This window comes from Odontesthes bonariensis, chromosome 3, assembly GCF_027942865.1.
Source record: "Odontesthes bonariensis isolate fOdoBon6 chromosome 3, fOdoBon6.hap1, whole genome shotgun sequence".
Classification (NCBI taxonomy): Eukaryota; Metazoa; Chordata; class Actinopteri; order Atheriniformes; family Atherinopsidae; genus Odontesthes; species Odontesthes bonariensis.
Window position 1 is genome coordinate 38919652 of NC_134508.1, and position 23356 is coordinate 38943007.

The window sequence follows — 23356 nt, forward strand, 5'->3', positions numbered from 1 at the left end:
TCACATTAAATGATTAAATTAAATTACACGATATTGATTTCAACAACACTACAAGTTTTACATTGCCATCACACTTGTCCACTGTTCGCAGTGCATAGGTGCGAAAAACCCACCGGCTGCTACTTTCGTAACTCGTGTTCTTATCTTGGGAAAATTCACCTACGGCCCCCCCCACTGGCGACCGACCACTTTACCAAGGTCGCACTCCGAACAGTTGACTGACACAATTGGCAATGGACATATCAGTGATCAGTTTTGATTGATAATACACATAAACTGAATACACCACCTTCAAATCAGTTAATCACCGTTTTGTATCAAGTACAATACATAAAATTATGGATTATCACACAACAATAGTAATAAAATGCAATGTAATGCAGCTCCTCCAGTCCCGTCCCATCTCCTGTGCTCTGGTGTCGTCTGCTTCTGGCCGAACATCCGTCCGGCTGGGTCTGGAACTGCTAAGCTAACTCTGGGAGGAGAGGTCGCCAGTACGTCACTCCCAATCAAAGAGATCTTCAGCATCTCTTCTCCCTGTCAGACTAAACTTGGTTCCACCCTCGAGGAAAGAAACTTGTGAACCGTCCGTTGGTAACCTTCATTCGTTGACCAGCTCTTCCATGTGTTGGTCCTCAGACCTGGTCTCGCATATGGTCATCTGCCTCCAGATTCCTTCCACTGTTTGTTTGAACATCACTTGCAGCAAGCACCTTCTCAGAATGGGTATAATGCAACACCCCAATAGGGAAACCATCCTCACTATCAACAATATTGCTATTCCCGCCTTAACTGCTATCGCTCCCCCTTCTCCCGAAATCCCAAACAGACCAGACCACCACCGTTCACCTCCACCAGCATCACACATCAGCTCCTCTCTCCGTTCTCTGAACTCCTTCACGGCCGTTGTAAACGTTCTATCAGCTGCAGTGTTCCCGGGTATAAATGTACAACATCTTCCCCAACCATCTGGCACACACCATTTTCCCTTCTAATATACATTCTAAAACTTGTCTGTTCTACCAAGCCATCATACTCGTCTCATGTAGTTGTTCTCCAAAGCCTGCAAACCCTTCACTCGTGTAGCTAAGAATTCCCTGTTGGTTGTATTATATGTAATTAGTCCATTTCCCATTTTGTTAAATATGATTCCCTGCAAACCAGCCTCAAATCCAGCCGCAATCTCGCTGCGTGCTTTGAGCTCAAAGGAATCCCTCTCGGCTGTCATATTGCATCCAAGTAAACGTGCTTATCCCTGATGTAGTCATCACTAGATCTTTTAACTCTCCCTTTTTCCACAACCAAACCTCGCATCTCTTTTACCTTGTCATACACTAACACAACTGATGTGTTCCTCCTCACCAGTGCCCAAAAACCTACCTCCCTGTTGGGTAGCACATTTAACAAAACATCATCTCCACACATCCAGTAACTCTCAGCTATCGGGTGTGTCTGATCCCCAAAAAGATATAGAGTTAAAATGATCATTTCTATATTTTCACATTTTGATCCAAATAAATAAATTCCAATAAATCTTGTTTTCATTTAACATTAGTACTACCTACGCGAGTTCCAAAAGCATTCAAACTCACCATCGTAATCTACTCTATAATCAGTGGGAGGCCCATCCTGTGATGTACTCAGATTAAATTCAGCACAAGAAGACTCAAATTTGTGGCCCTCCCTTATTTTGAAAATAACTATGTAATTTATTTGGCCCAAACATCAATCTGCATTTAATACCACACATAGGAAACAATAACCATTTATCCTCTGCCGATGTGAACCTACCTTTCCTGCATTCCCGTTGCTGGGCCACTGCACAGTCCCTGAAGGTGTGTGGCTCTGGAACAACAACAGGCAATGCTCCTGGAGCGTCTGCACATACGAGACACTCCGTCGCTGTCAGTTCTCTTGTAGTGTACCCTGCCCATCTATACCACATATTCTGGGCTGCCTTAACCCATTTTCCACAGTTACACTGTTTTCCCGACTCCACCTGTGCATGTACACTCCGTCTGTTCTTGGATTAACATGATTATTCTATCCTGTAGTGCTAATGGTATCCAATCCCCCTAGTCTTCCCCAAAAAATCTTCTATTCTTACAACCATTGTGAACAACTCCTTCTGACCCGATCTGACATGATCTTACCAGATTGCCCCTTTGTCGTGGCGTCCAGAGGCGGTGATTTGGTCGTCTCCTCCTCCGGACCCATGATCCACACTTCCTCAAATCGCTTCTTCCATGAACTTAAAGGATAAGACCGGTTTTTTGACATTGGGCCCTTGATTTCACATTATAACATGATGTTCTACTCACCCCTGCGTGTTGTTGAACATTTGGAGCTGTTCCGAAGATATTCGCGAGGCGTCTGGCTGCTCTCTTGAGATATTTGGCCATGAAACGGTTTCCTATGGGCAAGTTTATACAGGCACAAACTATGCTGTTTATAATTTATTAATTACTCTACACTAGCACTGATAACGTGGAGGTGCGTCGCTTACTTAAAAAAATCCGGGTTACTAATTTTGAATTTTAGCCGAATGAATAAATAGGCAGCAGGTCTGTGGGCTGCCTGTGGCAGTAGCACGAGGAGGACGTCAGTAACACCCACTTTACAACAAAAAAATCAAAATTACAATAACCCGGATTTTTTTAAGTAAGCGACGCACCTCCACGTTATCAGTTCTAGTGTAGAGTAATTAATAAATTATAAACAGCATAGTTTGTGCCTGTATGAGCTTGCCCATAGGAAACCGTTTCATGGCCGAATATCTCAAGAGAGCAGGCAGACGCCTCGCGAATATCTTCGGAACAGCTCCAAATGACAAACAACAAGCAGGGGTGAGTAGAACATCATGCTATAATGTGAAATCAAGGGCCCAATGTCAAAAAACCGGTCTTATCCTTTAAATTCAAGCTTAGCAGATACCTCTTCACGACTAGCTCTAGTGTGTATTGCTGGCAAAGTTTGTGGCGTGGCATGGTCTGAGTGGGTGTGTATTGTTGCATCATACTCATCTGACCCAGGCTGGCTACTTCCCTGCGGGGTGGCTTCATCACGGGACCCTTCCAGCTTCTCCTGTCTGTGGGATCCCGTCCAACATCTCCAGGCTTCGTTCTCCTGAGCCCATGCTGTCGGCCAACACCCACACCTGGATGCTCACAGTGTCAGAAATCTTAACCTCTTCCTTTTGTTCATCCTTTCCCTCGGACTTAACTCCGTCTGTGTCTTTAGTCCGAACCTTAGTGCCGTGATTCAAATGGTACCATGTGTTGCTACCTTCCACTTGAACTGCTGTTGATGTTGCTCGCACCATTGTGTACGGTCCTTTCCGTCTTGGCACAAGCCACTTCCTCCGGAACACTTCGATGTGCACCTGGTCGCCCGGCACCACTGGCCTCTCAACCAGCTGTTTGAGACTCAAGTCTCTGAACTCCTCCTGTAGATAGATTGTTCTGTGGATTGCAGTTAGTTGCACCTGCTCAAGTGGGAACTGAGGTGCCGGCATGGGTCGACCCGTTAGCATTTTATGCAGTGTTAGTGCATGACTCTATGAGTCTGCATACGAAAACTCATTAGTGCAAGCGGCAAAGCATCTAGTTAGTTTAGTTGAAGCACAGATTCAATTCAATTTCACTTTCCAGGTTCCATTGATCCTCTCAACCATCCCTTGACTCTGTGGACGATAAACGGCCCCACAGCGCTGCTTGATTCGCAGCTGCTGCAGAATGCCTCTTGCACTTTTATAAACAAACACTTAACCATTATTTGAGCTAATCTCTGATGGAAAGACAAACAGATGAATCAATTCTCTTACCAAAAAAATTTACGACTATTTATCCAATATGTATGACCAATATCCTTGTGATGGCGCGACATCTGGCTCCAGTAACACCATTGGTGCCAAAAACAGCAAGCTGGCACTTTGATGCTACTTTCGCTGCTTCATCCGCCGCGATACCTTTACCAACCATTTTGTTACCTCTACGATTATTTGACACTGTATCACTGCCAATTTTCAATTTTCATGACTGCAATCCGCTCCTTCATTTGGACCTCCTGTCGCACTGGACTTCCGTCTGACCTCCTGAACCCTCTCTGCTTCCAAACTGCTTCAAACAAATAGCAAATATCATGAGCATATGCAGAATCTGTGTATACATTCGTAACCTTACCTTCCACCAGACAACATGCTTCCGTTATGGTTTTTATTGGAGCCATATAAGAAAAATGGCTTCTCATAGACTAGTGTTGGCCGTTTTGGATGACTTTTGCCAATTTCGTTTCAAATTTTCAAAGGCTAAGTTAGCCTCGGTTGTCCTCTCCAGTTGTGCTTTCAACCTTTGATCTTTGGATTTTTCATGATTCCTTCCAGAGGAAGCGCATTTTATTGCATAATCCTCCCAAAAGAAGATCATACTTGTTGTATTTTAATCTTACTTATTTATTCATTAGATATTTATTTATTTATTTTGGACATGGCGCTTTTCTTATTCCCTCCAAGTGGGATGGAGAGATATCAGTAATTCCCTATGGGCTAAATAGATACTCTAATTCAGACTATCAATGCTAAAATTTAAATTAGAAACTTTGTTCCGTTCAAATTTTAGAACTTTGTAATAGTGGCACATTTAAATTTTTAAATTCAGAAACTTTGTTTTGTTGTGTCCTAGTAACAGTGACCTATTTAAATTCAAGTTTTAGAAACTTAGTAGTCGTGACACATTTAACTTCAAAACTTTGTTTTGTTTTGTAATGATGACACACCTGATGGCGGTTTTTAAACCCTTTTGAGTACGTCTGGTGTAAGTGTACTTCTTACCTCTATATGTCAATGTAAACCAATACTGGGATTCCTCTGCCAGAGGAACGCCTTGGACCTGCCGGGCCACTTGCTTCGCCCCGCAGGGCCTGGCCACGGTCCTGCCGAACACTCGGGTTTCTCGGTGCTCTCGGACAGCTGTAAACAAAGTGTCCCCTCTCGCCACAGGCCCAACATGCCCCCGAGGACCTTCGTCCTCCAGGTGCACCTCTTCTTGACCTTTGACAGGGTCGACGATGGACTTGCCCCTGTGATGGCTGTTCAGCGGCCCCCGCTGTCATGGCCTCATCTCGTACTTCTTGCTTCGCTTGCAGTTCTTCTAACTGCAACCGTGCAAGTTCCCTTTGCATATCCTTCTCCTGCTCATTCCGTTTCAGTTCTTTTCTGTATTTGTTTACTGCATGCACCACGTGGTCTCGGAATTGTCCATGTGACATTGAATTCAACCCCACCACATCCTCCAGCCGCCCCTGAACTGGGGCAGGCAGAGCCTCTTTGATGGAAACTCTGAACAATGTCACCCAAGCTGGGCTCTTCTCAAGTTCTCCCTCAGACTCTTGTCTCCATTTCTTCAATTGTTCTGCAATGTACACAACTGGACTCTCTGTTCCTGACAGTGGTTCCCCCTTTAATACTTCGAGGTCCACTCCCACAGGAAACTCAACTCGTAACGCTCTCCAGAGTGCAGCTCGATATGCATTAAAGTCAGTTCCATCAGCTCGGTGGCTTAACATCCAGTCATTCTCACTGTGTCTCAAAATGCCCTCCATGGTAGAAGTTCCAAAACACAGTGCCCACACTGCCTTAATGTGTCCCACAGACAACAGTTTATGCACAGTCTCTTGTTCAAACGCTCTTATCCATCTACTTGCACTTCTGTGAATGTCCGGCAATCGAGCAACCAGCCCCCCTAGGTCGAGCGTCTGCCACGGCACATACTGTCCCTGCGTCATTTCTATCAAACTCGGTGCTGACGCTGTTGGACTCTTATGTTCTTCAGAAGATGCCTTTTGAACTGGTGGTGCCAGTTCGGGTGATTTTTGATCTTGTGGGAGCTGTCCCCTTGCCTGATCTGAATTACAGATGGCGTCTGGCTCAGGAGCTCCATGACTGCTTGATGTAGCTATTTGTAGTTCTGGACGTTCATGAGATATTTTATGATCTTTTATTTCAGAATCTCCTTGTATGTTTGCTGCTCCTGGCAGTGTTGGAAATAGCTCTGCATTTTCAAAGAAATGTAAAACTTTTAATTCAAGCTCTCTTTTTTCCTGTCTCTTTTTGCTTTTGTCCTTTGGTTTGTAAGCTTTAATCCTTTGTTCCATAATCTTACAGGTAGTTACATTGAAAGTGCCACCTTTTGGCCAGGGTGAGACGTTATTTTTTGTTCGTTTTTCCCATTTTAGAGATATCTTTTTAATATCTTTGGAATGTTCAGGATGTTTGGCGCTGATGATTATTGTTGGTATTACATCCATTGTTTCACCTAGTTAGTTCCCTTCTATTGTCTTTTGACTTTTTATTTTTATTTACTTATCTATTTTCTAAATTTTCCTTATTTATTATTCGTATTCCCAACTTTTTTTTTTTTTTTTTGAAAGTCAATTTAAATTAACTAATTATTTAACTCTAATCAATGCTAATTTAATGCTCGGCTAAATTTAGCTTAGATGCAGCTAATTATTGGATTGGATATTGTCAATGCTAATGTTAAGGTTAGCCTACGTTAGCTTTGAAAGCTTGTGCTCTAGGTTTTTTTTTTTTTTTTTTTTAAACCAATGTTAATTCAATGTTAGGCTAATTTAGCTTTTTGACTTCCGGTTTGGAGTTCGGTTACTATTATTGCTAATGTTAATGTTTGCCAACCAATGCCAATTGATGTTAGCTTCCTAGCTGTTGCTAATAAATGCTAACCTATTACTAATTAAGATTTAAACCAATATTTGCCTTATTGCTATTGCTAATCAATGCTAATTGTCTTTCTGATCAATGCTAATTATGGCTAACGAAATGCTAACAAATGCTACTAATGCTAACCAATGCTAACTATTGCTCATCAATGCTACTTATTGCTAATCAATACTAGCTTCCTTGTTGACCAATGCTAATTGAATGCTAATTATGCTATTCAACGCTAGTGATTGCTAATCAATGCTAGTTATTGCTAATCAATACTGTTGATTGCTAATGCTAATCAATGCTAATGAATACTAATTATTGCTAATCAATACTTGCTGTATTGCTAATGCTACCCAACGTTAATTTATTGCTAATCGAAAGCTCAGTTAATGCTTACTCTGTTTGAAGTGACTCAGGCTAAAGGCGTTGCCCCAACTTGCTCACATCCGGATGTTACCAATCCAATCCACACACAATGTCCTCCACCAATCCAGATGATCCAATGTACGTCACAGCTACGTCAATTCTGACCAATGAAATAAATTTATTTATTTATTTATTTTTTATTTTATTTTATTTTTTTTTTGACCAATGAAATCTGAACACACCTCTAAATCTATCTTCAATGAAACACGTCTGAGCCACGTAACTTCTAACCAATAAAATATGAACACACCTCTAAGCCTGCCTCCAATGAACCACGTGAATTTCTAACAAATCAAATATGAACACACCATTACATCTACCTCCTAGACTGTTATTAACTCCTCCCAAGCATAACAATTGAACCAGACATAACAATTGAACCACACCCCAACTCAAAATGGCGTTTGTCACACTTTTTGTTACAAGTTGAGAAAAAGGAGGAATTACAAACTTTCAGCTGGACAGAGAAGAAATACAATTTAACACAGAAATAACAGTTGCACTATTCTTCACCTCGAAATGGCATTTGTTAAGAAAGAGAAAGAAATACAATTTAACACGCTGTGGACAGGGAAACTACAAATCAAAAGATACAGAAACAATGCATAAGCGAAAAACTTTCTTTATCAGGAATGTCACATTCAACTTGACTAGAGACAGAACCTCTCCTCTAGAATTGCGAAACCCTCATTACTCGACTGATAACAATTCCGCAATTAGCACATTACCTAAAGAAAACTAATAATTATTACAGTTCAACCATAAAGTGCCCCTGGAAGACACAAGGAAAGAAAATGTGATCACACACGAACATTTGCAGCAGCAGGAAACTCTCAAGGACAGAGCACCAGCCGTGTGAACGCGCAGCACCCTCTGTCCCCCTTAAAGCCAAAACACCTTCACTCGCCTGTTGAGAATAGAACTTTAGAAATTTAACACCAATCACAGCAGTATTCAATAATAACAAGATGCACGCAACGAAAATACAGAATCTTAAAGAAATAAACACTCAGCGTTTAAAACTCACAGCACATTACTGCAACAACTCCTTATCTCCCCAAGTTATTAATGTGGCAACTATAACAATTAAGCAAATTATAACAATGAAGCAAATTATAACAATGAAGCAAATCTGAGTTTAACTTAAAATGCTACGAATACTCAAAAGTCAAGGGATGATATGAGTCAAAACCTTTTTTCTTTTCTTCTCTTTCTTGATTCACACAAACCAGCAGGACTCCACACACATTGACACACACCTTGACACACACATTGACACACAAACAGAGACCGGTCCCACGCACCCACACCAAGTCACTCGATCACCAAGTCGTCGATCAAAGTTTTGTCAGTCACCGTTCAACTACCACTTTTCATGGATGCCTTGTTATAATTTAACAATACAACGACAACACTTCAGAATTGCATTCATTTGGAAATTGCGGCAGTCAGTCAATCTCCAACCAATCAGACGCGTTTTTTATGTCTCGCTGTCAGCCAAAACAAAAATCTATCATGGGGTGCGTACGTAGGTGCTTAGTGGCTAAGGAAAGGACTTTGTAAAGTCGAGGCTTCTATGAAAAGTCATTGTACATCTGGAATGGGCTGATACGATATGTTCTCCATGTTCTCACCATTCTGATCGGATTATGGAATTATCATCTCATCATCTCAACCCGAGAGTTTGCATTTCCAGGGCACACTTTTCCATGGCTGTTGACAGGTATGGTAGTGATTTATTAACACGTTGTCTAACTTTCGTGAACATATTGTAATGACTTCACGGAGGCTCTGAGACGCGATAGCCGAACGGCTCTTTATTAAGTTATTACAAGCAGTACAATCGCAGAACACGGGTGACTCTCAGTCCTGCTCCGCAACCAGCCCCAGGAGAACACCAAACCTGCACACAGACTGGCCCACGCCCACTCCTCTCCCCCAATCACCAGCCCACACCTGAGTGACATGACCTGCGGTCCAGTGATTGACAGGGAGAGGAGGAAACAAGCCAGTCCGTGTGCTTTTACCCTCATTCTGGGTCGTTACAATATATTATTATTTTGATGATAATCATTATTATTTGAAAAGCCTCAATGCGTGATGAAAACATGCCAGTGAATTTCGCTAGGTAGCCGACCGCGAGCTGCCAGGTTAAACAAAGCAGCAGCGTTCCAGGTTTTTAGTTGGGGACGACGAGGATCATGGCCAGGCGCAGGGACAGCAAGACCTTAGGAACTTTTTTAATAAGGTTGCCCGACCTGACGTTTCCGAAAGTAAGTTAAGTTGAGTCAAAAACATAATTCACGCTTTTTATGAGACTAGTATTGCTACCAAGACTAGTATTGCTACCAAGTTACCCTTCTAGGTTGTTTAATTTGTGGCCATAACACGGCAATAACACAGGCTAGTCATGCTGTAGTCTAGCTTTCGTTCTTCTCTCAATACTAGCAAGCTAGCTACTCTGATCCACGTTTGCTTACTTAGTTTAAAATTCTAGACGTTTGTTTATCTGGGATTCTTCTTTGGGAAAAACTCCTAATCGCCATACCTGTCTGTATATGGTCTACATGATGATATGTGGCTGTCTGGATTAAGTAATTTATCTATCATAAACTAAACTTTATTTACTAGCCAGAACCATGCTATCTCCATGGTGTGCATGGATGGGGAGATGTTTCTGTACTTAGGCAATGGTAATTACATTATCTACTACACTGTTACTGCGATATAATGTCAGATGCAAAAACCTTTAGTGCATGTGATGAGTTTACAAAACAGGCTATATTTCTATAGGCCTACATTTAAAAATCAGTTCATTTCATTTTGTTTGGGCTTGACTTGCTGTAGGCCTACTTGATAGTAACATTTTTGATTGTCATAGATGAAAATGCTTAAAAATGAAACTTTACATTGGCCTATATTTTGTCATAGTTTTTAGAGGGCTTTTCATCTTAACTGTGTTATGTCATAGTATTGTAGTACTATGGTACTTATTACTTTTCAATGACTATTACAGCGCGCCACTGGAGGTACGGCGTGCATTAAGGGGCTACTATTGGTTCCGAGGGGTCCCGAGTCCCGACCCCTAGTTTGGTACCACGGGCCAATGACTGGCCAACTATACAGTATACCCACCTCAAAAAGGTAGACTACACCACTGTCTATAAGTTATTATTAGCTGGTCTTTATATCTTCTATAAGTTATTATCAGCAGGTCTTTATATCTATAAGTTATTATCAGCTGGTCTTTATATCTTCTATAAGTTATTATCAGCTGGTCTTTATATCTATAAGTTATTGTCAGCAGGTCTTTATATCTATAAGTTATTATCAGCAGGTCTTTATATCTGTAAGTTATTATCAGCTGGTCTTTATATCTATAAGTTATTATCAGCTGGTCCATTAAAACTGAATGGCAATGATGGACTTGTTTGTCCATACTCTGTAGCCTACGTACTAGCTGTCTCACATCCACCCTCATCAAAGGCAGAGAAAACAAGCTGTAGCATTAAACAGATGGCAAACTCAATAAATGATACTCGCATGTCAAAATGTGTTGTCATTATGAAACATTAGGAAGTCTTACCTGAAAGTTGTTCCACGGAGATTTCAAGCCAACACCAGCACGAGAGTGTTTACTTCCTTGAGTGACGTAGATTCGCCGAAGAACACAATTGGTGAATCCAGCTCAACTAGCGTTTTGATTGGACCACACCCCGGAATACGTTGTTATTAATTTTCACCAATTTAATCTCAAAATACTCCTAAACATGCGAGCTTTCGCCTAGGAAACAACCGGCAATGGTTATCTAAACATTTTATACAATTCCTGTTAAAAACTGGGCTTCTCACATGCAGGGTAATTATCAACTCGAGAACTAAGCAAGATAGACGGTCTCATCCCACTGCCTACTAGTGTATCCTGAGTTTCTGTAAAGGACCACTGTGCATGTCTCATTTTCCCTACAAACTAATGTTTTAATATCACAAGCCTAGTTTATAAATAATATTTCTAACAATGGCCACTGAATATAAAAACTTTACAATGTCAACCAGTGTTTCCAAATGGTGAGCAATATGAATGCCACTGGCTACAGGATTTATACTCCTGGATTTAAATGCCAGCTTATGATATTGAACAGACGCCGATGTTTATAAACAAAGTTGAAGAAACTGTTAATGAATTCAGCTGAAAACTGTAACAGTGAATACTCATCTATGTTGCTGACGTTATTAAAACACGAGACACACTAGGTCACCAGCCCATCACAGGGCCAACACAGACACAAAAAAGACAAACAACTATACATACTCACACTCACTCTGAGGATCAAATTAGAATCACCAAACAACAGAACATGCATTTTCAGATGGTAGGAGGCAGAACACGGGGAGAACATGAAAAACTCCACACATGAAGGCCCCAGCTGCAATTTGAAACCTTCTTGTTGTGTTTGGATAGTACGAACCACTAAAAGCACTGTGCAAACCACTATCCAAAAAAAACACATTAAAAATAGCTTACAGTTGTGAGTTAATTCAGAATTTTGAATTAACCCCCCCCCCCCATGAGCTGTCACCTTATCGTGGTGGTGGGATTTGCGTGCCCCAATGAGTCTGGGAGCTATGTTGTCTGGGGCTTTAAGCCCCTGGTAGGGTCACCCTTGGCAACAGGGGAGTATCAAGCTTTCCAAAAGTGGGGGTGTTCTGGAACAGGCGAAGAAATCATTCCAAATAGCGATGATCAATTATATAAACTTGTACATACATCAAGGCCTACTAAATGGAAGAAATGCGATCAGATACACTGTGGGCGACTTTGTGTGTGTGCACCCGGATCTGTTGGACAGGAAAATGATTGCATTATGATTAGTTTGTCATAATGAGCAGAGACAAAACACATTTGGTTCTTTCAAGTAGTGTGTCATTATTAGTTGTAAGTGATAGCAGTACTAATAGCAGTAATCACTAGTTGTAAAGCCACTTGAGGCTATTGCATGAATGTTCAATAATTGTAGCTCTAATGACATTTGGCTAGAGCATTTGTTACTTGTTGACACACAGAGTGCAGGCAGTCAAACCAGTGGTCAAGTTCAAGTTCAAATGTTCTCCATGTAATCTATGTAATGTTGGGCTTCTGTGTTTATGGTCTGGTCTTACAGATTATACAGTCACTGAAAACAAAACTTGTCTGACATAATTCTAAGTAACAGTATACTGGTCTATGACAGATGTGTCAATATTGCATTCTACACTGGATAGATTGGAATTTCCCCTTGAAATCTGGAATTTCCCCTTGGGGATTAATAAAGTATAATTGATTGATTGATTGATTGATTGATTGATATATTGTACAAAAACCTTTATGTAACCCAGTAAGTCATACTTCTGTCATTGTACTTCTGTGTGCACATCATGTAGTAGGTTATAGCCATGTTAAACCAGTGCAAGAATTTGTTTGGGCACATTTTCAGATATTATATATCTAAATTATGTTTTAGTATTGACAAGCATAACTGACAACACATTATAAAAACAAGACTTGCAATGTCTTTAATTTGTGAAACTCGTGTAAAAAACTTACAGTATTTAAATCAACAAACAATACAATAGACATTTACAACAAACACTTCAACAGGTAACAAATGCTCTAATCAAATGTTCATCAACTTATTTGGGAAACAAGAAACATATTATAACATTATAACATTCATGTGTCAGCCTCAAGTGGCTTTACACTATTTGAAAGAACCAAATGTGTTTTTTCTTTGCTCATTGTGGCAAACAAACTGCTCAGCAATCATTTTCCTGTCCAACAGATCCAACTTGTGCTTTTGCACATGACACACGGCTACACTATTGAGGCGTGTTTGTGTCATTGTACTTCTTAGCCATGTCTTAAGCCTCCGGAGGCCGCTAAAGCTCCTTTCAGCTTCTGCGGAAGACACTGGGATGAAAAGTAGTAATCTAACTAAAGTCTCCTCTTGATTAAAGAGGCCACGGACCTCTAGAGACATCCCTTGTAAAATGGCTGCAACCTCTCTGCTCGACTGGAATGTGTATCTTGACCCAAACATTGCAAGCTGTACACTCAGATACTCAGGGTTTAGTTCTGGGTAATTTTTCACAACCTCTGCTACTTTCCCATTCAAGAGGACTTGTTCCATTGCTCTGATTTGTTGCATCCCTTCCTGTAGAAATCGTTCATTAAACTGGACATCCGCAACATCAAGAATTTTGTAAAACTCTGCTCTGTAGTTGTATTAAAGGCTTTTATTCTGAAGTTGCGTTTAGTGAAGTGACGCAATCACCTCTCGTTGCGCAGTGAGCCGCACAGCCGACAGTTGGGACATCAGACTTTTCTCCTTTCTACACCTTGAGACACCTGTGGTTACTTTAAGTATATTTCGCCTGAAATAAGGTTGTTTTCATTTAGAGGGTGTTCTTATTGTGTTACTCCGAGTGTTTAAGTGGATGCACAAAGTAAGTACCATTTCTGTATAACGTTTATTACGACGCATTAGTTAATTTTCTCATGTGTTTGCCGCTGACGGGAGACGAGTGTCGGTTGTTTAGCCTTGTTTGAGATTATAATGTGAATGCTGATGTTTGTGGGTGGTTTGAGAGTCCAGTGAACTAGTAGAATAATTTGACATAATTTGTGTGGCTATTTACTCAGCAGCGAACCGTCATGATTGCCATGTGCGCCACATGCCATGCGCCACGGTTTATTTAGTACCCGATTTAGCCAGTAGATGGCGCTATTGGATCAGTTAAACTCTTATAATAGCTAATTCGTATTTCTGTTCGGTTATTTATGTAATTATTATTGTTACAAATGTACAACATAGTTATAAATATATTTCTCTGTTTATGTAAGCACATTTATTATCATAGAGATAGTATATAAAGTGACTTATTATTATTATTATTTCAGAACTGTTACAACACTGAGTGCTCAATAAATCACCGCAGTCATCCTATCTGCTGGCAAGGAAATAATATCCTGTCTTCATTCCTGTGTCCTGACCGACACCGCATCTTGTCTGCTATATAACCCAAACCCGAGCTAGCATTGAGCCTTCCCTCAGAAACAGTAGTAATCGATGGGGGATGCATGTTTATGTGCAGGAGCACACCCTGTGAAACGGTGAGGTGGCTTGTAGGCTCGTGGAGAGGTAATGGGATTAATGTCTAGGCTTTCGCAAATCTCTGTGGCTTTTGCGTACACATTGTTGAAACTCTCTGTATTTCGCTTCTGGGCATAGGTGTGTTTTACACATTCTACCGCCTTAAGCACACCATCCACTGCTTGTGCTCTCGCCTGAAGGGAAACATTCAACATCTCCAGATTCTCAGTTGTTTCCAGTGCACACATCAGACCCAAGACAACATTTCCCTGAGTAAATTTGTCATGTAAACCTTGAGCCTTGATTGCTGCATTGCTTGAGCTTTCACCCATTTCTGCCAGGGAGTGCAAAATGTGCTCATACTGATTAAGTACAGCACGAATTGCACCTGTGCGAACTGTCCACCTTGTTGGATAAAGAGGCCTGATCTCAGAGGTTTGACAGGGACCATTTTCTGACTTGGCTATTGCCTTGAAAATCTCCTTTAACTTCAGTGACTGGCCAAACAAATTCCCCAATTCATTTACCCACTCCAGTGCATTGCGGACAAAATGTGTGGCAGTGCAGGCCTGCTGCGTGATCAGATTAACACAGTGAGCTGTGCAATGTACGTAATGGGCCAGAGGTTGTTGCTGTTTAATAAGGGCTTGGGCACCGTTGTATTTTCCTGCCATGTTTGCCGCCCCATCATACGCTTGACCCCGCAACCCACTGATTGGCAAATTTAGGCGCTGCAGAACATCTAACACCACTCTTGCTAGATTTTCTCCAGTTGTTGAGGACACTTCGTAAAGGCCAACAAATTCTTCATGAACTATCAGGTCATGATCGACATACCGCAGGCAAAATGCCTCTTGCTCCTTTCCTGACACATCTCGTGTGCCGTCCATCATCACAGAGTACTGCAGATGTGGAAGAGATATGATGGCATCTGCAATTTCCCTAATTATTGAACAGCTGAAAAGTTTAAGCAATTCGTTCTGGATTGGGGCAGATACATACGTATTCTTTCTAGTGAGCCATTTGGAAAGGCAGGGGTCGTCCTCTGCCTTGTACTTAAGAAGTTGGTCAAAATTCCCCTCACCACTATCATGCCCTCGCATAGCAAGACCCTGCCTGGCTAGCATCTGTAACCCTCCAATTGTTTTGAGGAGACATGACCGTGCCTCCTCCTGCTGTTGAGCAGCCACACTAGACAGCTAGCACTGCACTGACTTGCCTTCCTGCAAATGGGTTGTGATGGCCGTTTTGTGGCATTCACTTTTTTTGTGAGAAGTGAATTTCTCAACGGCTTTTTTCCAATTTTTGAAACCAGTCATTATGAAGGCTGGCTCTAAATTTTTGGCAAGCGGGGATGTCTCCGATTGAAAAGCTTTATTGCAATAAAAGCAGAGTACCCCTTCCACACATGGACTCACATGAAGCCATGGGAATTTTTTATACCACTGTGCCTGGAAAGTGAGTGTGTATTTTGAAAGAGACTGCTTCACCACATATTTAGGGTCAGGCTGATTGGGTTTAATGAAAACTGCACTCTCACTCTGGCCTTCTCCTTCTTCTTCCTCCGTATCTCTGTCCACCTCACTCCTGGACACATCTCTCAAATCTTCATCCTCCTAATTGAAATATTTAAAATCAAAATGCAGAAGATTCTATATTTCTCTATATCCTCTATATATCTATATAAATATCTTTAAAGTATATATTTTATAACTCTACCCTCTCTAAATTACTACAAAGCTATGGTAAAACCACACTATATCCATTCTCAATTTCAAAGATATTAGATTGCTCACCTCTGCAACATCAATTACATCCTCATCTCCTCTCACTGAGGCAGGGAAATGCGGCAACTGCGTAACCTAAACAAGTACATAGCAATGAGCAGGAGTGTAGTGAATATTTAATGCTGGGACACGGAGTCCCCTATGTCTTATCATTCATGTATTGCTCAATTTTTAATTCTTTTAAGTTCACTTGTCAAACAAACCTCTCCTACTTGCCTTTTGGATACAGATCACCCTAAAGGTGTCTGCTAAATGTTATGTAATGTGAATCAAATGTTGATTATAGACCATATACACACATTCCTCCTCACTTTCTAAAGCACAGTGTAAGCACAGTGGTACAAAATATGGCTTCATGTCAGTCAGAGATCTGCTTTTATTGTAATAAAGATTTTAATTCAGAGACAGCCTTATGACTGGCTTTAAAAACTGGATGATTATATTAAGATAATACATTAATACACAGTGTAAATAAAGATGGTGTCTATTATTAATATTCATGTCATTTTCAATGTGTAATAGAATTGTCATATATTATTTTGAAATCACAGCTTTCTTTAAAACTTGACATCCATTCTGGTCCAGAAACTGAAGTAGGCCTACAACACTTTGGAAATTACTCAAATTTTAACAAACACATGGTTTGTGTATATTTTGAGTGATACATCAGTGGGGCACCGTGTAGATTGAAATGCGTTGTTGACATTTGAAAATGACAAGAATCACACGAGGATAGCTCTCTTCTGCATGTAGCCTAGTCAAACCTGCGCATCCCAACGGCGGTAGCACTCGACACAGACAACCAGTGACACACTTGCAACTTGCAAGCATGTCAATGTATGCAGAGGGGGAGTGGAGAAGACAACTTAATTGTTTTTTCTTGAAAAAGCCGTCTATTGTCCCCTGTCTTTTCCTTTTCTGCATCATTGGCTATATTGCACGAAAAAAGAGGACAGTTTTAAAACTAAAGTAGGCTAAGTCAGGCCAGTTAGAAGAATGACTGGGAACTTTATGCTAGTAGGTAAACTTAGCCTAACTGTCATGAACTAGCCAGGAAACTTGCGTCTGTTAATGGCTTAACCTATGATGCCTGAAAATGTTGCCTTCATGGCAGGCAGTGAATTTTGCTGATCTAAAACAGTGATTAAATTCTACCTTTTCAGCGACTCTTCAGGCGTCAAGTGGGTATATGCAGCACCACGAACAGCACAACGACCTGTGAGAAATTGTTTGAATGAGCTGAGCTCTCAGCAGTCAGACTCAGCACCAGTGTTGCCAGATCTTCAACGCGAAATAAGCGAACGGCGTCCTGAAAACAAGCCCAAAAGAAGCGGCCGAAGACTAATAAAAAAAAAGGCGGCAATTGGCAACCCTGGTCAGCACCGCCGCAGCGCTTTCGGCAGGATGCGCACCTGTTGCGTTGGGATTTACAGAGTGATATAGGCCTAACGACAGCAACCATTTTTAATTTCCTACAACAGGCGAACGTTTACTATTTTATTACAAAAGTAGATTTTAGTGAGGTTTTGACGGACAAAAGTGGGGGGGATGGAATGGCTTTCCAGTAGAAGTGAGGGGGATGCATCGTACTCATCCCCCCCCCGTAGAATACGCGCCTGCATGGCAAACAGATCCTAGATGAGGGACCAGACAAAGAACAGCTCATAAAACCCCTATGATGATGAATATTTTTGGACACCGTGTACCCTTGCCCGGACGTGGTTTACCGGGGCCTCCTCCTGGAGCCAGGCCCAGGGGTGGGGCCCGCCGGCGAGCACCTGGTGGCAGGGTCTGTGCCCGCGAGTCTCAGTCGGGCACAGCCCGAAGTAACTACACGGGTCCCCCTTCTGACGGGCTCACCACCCGTGGGAGGGGCCATGGGAGTCGGGTGCAGTGTGAGTTGGGCGGCAGCCGAAGGCAGAGACCTTGGCGGTCTGATCCTCGGCTACTGAAGCTGGCTCTAGGGACGTGGAACGTCACCTCTCTGCTGGGGAAGGAGCCTGAGCTGGTGCGCGAGGCTGAGCGGTTCCGGCTAGATATTGTCGGACTCACCTCGACGCATGGCTTGGGCTCCGGAAATACCCTACTCGAGAGGGGTTGGACTCTCTTCCACTCTGGAGTTGCCCGAGGTGAGAGGCGTAGAGCAGGTGTGGGCATACTTATTGACCCCCGGCTGTGCGCCTGTACATTGTGGTTAACCCCAGTAGACGAGAGGGTAGCCTCCCTCCGCCTTAGGGTGGGGGGACGGGTCCTGACCGTTGTTTGTGCTTATGCACCGAACGGCTGGCGGAATCCCCTGAAAGGAGGAGTTTCAACTCCCACCTCCGGCAGAGCTTCAACCATGTCCCGGGGGAGGTGGGGGACATTGAGCCCGAATGGGCCATGTTCCGTGCCTCCATTGTTGAGGTGGCCGACCCGGAGCTGTGGCCGTAAGGTGGTAGGTGCCTGTCGTGGCGGCAACCCTCGAACCCGCTGGTGGACGCCAGTGGTGAGGGAAGCCGTCAAGCTGAAGAAGGAGTCCTATCGGGCCTTTTTGGCCAGTGGGATTCTGGAAGCAGCTGATGGGTACCGACAGGCCAAGCGGAACGCAGCCTCGGCGGTTGCTGAGGCAAAAACTCAGGCTTGGGAGGAGTTCGGGGAGGCCATGGAGAATGACTACCGGACGGCCTCGAGGAGCTTCTGGTTCACCATCCGGCGGCTCAGGGGGGGGAAGTGATGCACCGTCAACACCGTGTATGGTGAGGGCGGGGCTCTGCTGACCTCAACTAGGGACGTCGTGAGTCGGTGGGGGGAATACTTCGAGGGCCTCCTCAATCCTACCGACACGCCTTCCGATGAGGAAGCAGAGTTGGGGAGCTCGGACGTGGGGCCTCCCATTTCTGGGCCCGAGGTTGCCGAGGTGGTCAAAAAACTCCTTGGTGGCAAGGCCCCGGGGTGGATGAGATCCGTCCTGAGTTCTTTAAGGCTCTGGATGTTGTAGGGCTGTCTTGGTTGACACGCCTCTGGACTGGCAGATCGGGGTGGTGGTCCCCCTCTTTAAAAAGGGGGACCGGAGGGTGTGTTCCAACTATAGGGGGATCACACTCCTCAGCCTCCCTGGTAAGGTCTTTTCGGGGGTACTGGAGAGGAGGATCCGCCGGATAGTCGAATATCGGATTCAGGAGGTGCAGTGTGGTTTTCGTCCTGGCCGTGGAACAGTGGACCAGCTCTATACCCTCGGCAGGATCCTGGAGGGTGCATGGGAGTTCGCCCAAACCGGTCTACATGTGTTTTGTGGACTTGGAGAAGGCGTTCGACCGTGTCCTTTGGGGACTCTTGTGGGGGGTGCTCCGGGAGTATGGAGTGCCAGACTCCTTAATATGGGCTGTTCAGTCTCTGTATGACCGGTGTCAGAGTTTGGTCCGCATTGCCGGCAGTAAGTCGGACATGTTTCCTGTGAGGGTTGGACTCCGTCAGGGCTGCCCTTTGTCACCGATTTTGTTCATAATTTTTATGGACAGAATTTCCAGGCGCAGCCAGGGCGTTGAGGGGGTCCGTTTTGGCGACCTCAGAATCGGGTCTCTGCTTTTTGTGGACGATGCGGTTCTGTTGGCGTCGTCGGGCCGTGACCTTCAGCTCTCACTGGAGCGGTTCGCAGACGAGTGTTAAGCGGCTGGGATTCAGCACCTCCAAATCTGAGACCATGGTCCTCAGCCGGAAAATGGTGGAATGCCCTCTCCGGGTTGGGAATGAGATCCTTCCCCAAGTGGAGGAGTTCAAGTATTTTGGGGTCTTGTTCACGAGTGAGGGACGAATGGAACAGGAGATTGACAGACGGATTGGTGCGGCGTCTGCAGTGATGCGGGCTCTGCACCGGCCCGTCGTGGTGAAGAAGGAGCTGAGCCAGAAGGCGAAGCTCTCGATTTACCGGTCAATCTATGTTCCTATCCTCACCTATGGTCACGAGCTGTGGGTAGTGACCGAAAGAACGAGATCGCGAATACAAGCGGCCGAAATGAGTTTCCTCCGCAGGGTGTCTGGGCTCTCCCTTAGAGATAGGGTGAGAAGCTCGGTCATCCGGGAGGGGCTCGGAGTAGAACCGCTGCTCCTCCGCATCGAGAGGAGTCAGATGAGGTGGCTCGGGCATCTGGTGAGAATGCCTCCTGGACGCCTCCTCGGTGAGGTGTTCCGGGCCCGTCCCACTGGGAGGAGGCCCCGGGGAACACCCAGGACATGTTGGAGAGACTATGTTTCTCGGCTGGCATGGGAACGCCTCGGGGTCCCCCCAGAAGAGCTGGAGGAAGTGGCCAGGGACAGGGACGTCTGGGTTTCTCTGCTCAAGCTGCTGCCCCCTTGACCCAATCCCCGGACAAGCGGCAGATAATGGATGGATGGATGGAATTACAAGAAATGTGATTCACATCCCCATTATATGATATTAAAAAACAAAATTGACGACTAAGCTTTGCTGACTCATTTCTAGTTAACACACACATCTGTGACCTTCAAAAAGCCTAGAAGTCAGACTGAGTTTATGATATTTGAGAAAGAACCCACATGAGTGACTTGGGTAGTTACAGGACGTATTTGTGAAAATGCTAAACATCTTCACATACATGGAATTACATAAAGACAAGAGTGGTTGTGTTTTGGTGCTCTGTCACGGTTCGGTAATGTAGGCGAGGAAGGAGACCAATTTGCAGACGCGGAGAAGGAACCAGGGGGCAAAAACGATAAGAAAATGATTTATTTTAACACAAACCGCAGCAAGGCCAGAACTACATCAAGCGAAACCTGAAAAACAAAGAACACCGAAGAAAACTAGAAAGCTGCAAGCAGCTGTGAGCGGGACCAAGATGGCGTACGTTGGGATGTGCGTACGTTGGATGTGCGCACGTTGGGCATGCGCTTGTCGCTGTAGTCGCACAGCTCTGCCCACACGCACGATACCCTCTGCGTACGTACGAGCACATAATAACCCCAATGCGGAGGGGTTTTTGAAAATTTCTAGGGGGCGCCACAGAGCCATTTTGATCCACCCACACACTATACCTTTTTCATACGGATGAGGTCGTCAGGGTGGACATGTGTGCCAAGTTTCATAAACTTGCGATGATAATAAGGCTTTCAAATCAGAAACGCCATTAAAAGATTTTCACCGCCTGGCCACGCCCACACTGTTCAAAGTTTTGAAAAATTTTTCAATGAATTTTTCCTCTCGTGGCTTAAGAGTAACCTGGCCAAGTTTGAAGATTTTAGCATTAAATCTGTAGGAAGAGTTCGATAAAATGCGAGGTGTGGAAACAAAAAGATGTTTCCAACCACCAGCAGGTGGCGCTGTAGGTGGATGCCACTATGTTATATGTGTGCGTTCAGGCTGGGTCCAGCATTCACTGTATGAAGTTTGGGACAGATTGGATAATGTATGTGGAAGTTATAAAAGATTTAATTTTTTATGGCGAGTCATAAATTTGAGGCGTCGCCACGCCCACGCCCTTTGAGGTTTGAAAAAGTTTCTCCATGGTTTTTTCCCCCTTGTCTTAAGAGTAAACTGGCCAAGTTTGAAGGTTTTTCCATGAAATCTGTAGGAGGAGTTCGATCAAATGCGAGGTGTGGAAAAAAAAGACGTTTCCAACCACCAGCAGGTGGCGCTATAGGTGGGTGTCACTATTATAATATGTACGCGTTCAGGCTAGGTCCAGCATTCACCATATGAAGTTGGGGACAGATTGGATAATGTATGTGGGAGTTATAAAAGATTTACTTTTTTATGGCGAGTCATGGTGGGACCATGGCAGCATGAGACTTTTTTGTGCGTCTGGGCATGATGAAGGAGTGTACCGATTTTCGTTGTCCCACGTGAAAGTAAGCTCAATGCGGGGACCATTTTTAAGCATTATAGTGGACGCTCCAGAGTCAATGAGCGAGTCCCAAAAATATAAAGTTTAGATTCTTTCATGTCGTCGACTGGCAGGTGGCAGGTGGAGTTTTTGCATACCTTTTGCAAAGAATAAGAATATAGAAAAATAATAAACCTTACAGATACAATAGGGTCCTTGCAGTTTCACTGCTCAGTCCCTAATAATAAACCTTACAGATACAATAGGGTCCTTGCAGTTTCACTGCTCAGTCCCTAATAATAAACCTTACAGATACAATAGGGTCCTTGCAGTTTCACTGCTCAGTCCCTAATAATAAACCTTACAGATACAATAGGGTTCTTGCAGTTTCACTGCTCAGTCCCTAATAATAAACCTTACAGATACAATAGGGTCCTTGCAGTTTCACTGCTCAGTCCCTAATAATAAACCTTACAGATACAATAGGGTTCTTGCAGTTTCACTGCTCAGTCCCTAATAATAAACCTTACAGATACAATAGGGTCCTTGCAGTTTCACTGCTCAGTCCCTAATAATAAACCTTACAGATACAATAGGGTCCTTGCAGTTTCACTGCTCAGTCCCTAATAATAAACCTTACAGATACAATAGGGTTCTTGCAGTTTCACTGCTCAGTCCCTAATAATAAACCTTACAGATACAATAGGGTCCTTGCAGTTTCACTGCTCAGTCCCTAATAATAAACCTTACAGATACAATAGGGTTCTTGCAGTTTCACTGCTCAGTCCCTAATAATAAACCTTACAGATACAATAGGGTCCTTGCAATTTCACTGCTCGGTCCCTAAAAATAATAAAACACACAGATACAATAGGGTCCTTGTAGTTTCACTGCTCGGTCCCTAATAACAAAACCAGACTGTAACAATACACAAGAGCAGGAACAATAACTAACAGGGAAAACCACACGTAAGTACGACAAGAATCTAATGAAGAGTGAAGAAAACCGGGAGTTTAAATACTGTGGGGAGACTGATGAATGACAACAGCTGAGGATAACTGAACACAGGTGAAAGGAGTGGACCTAATGACCAGGCAGGAGGGAACTGAGGAAAAAGCCCAGGGAAATGGCAAAACTGAAACCAGTCAGAAAAACACCAAATTAGGCCCCGTTTACACGATAGGAAGACGCAGATATTTTCCCGCGGTTTGGTCTCTCATTTACACCAAAACCCCGTTTTTATCACAGAAAACGATTATTTCTAAAACCTCCGGCCAAAGTGGAGATTTCTGATAACGCCGGTTATGTGTTGCCGTGTCAACTGGGAGAAACGGCGTTTTAGGTTCTTAAACGTCACATTATGTGCCAGAAAATGCTTAACGTCATGCGAGCGCCTTATGTTTACAGTTTGTTTAGCTACTGATCAGGAATATCATGGATGATGTTAAAGTTCTACTAATTTTTACGAAA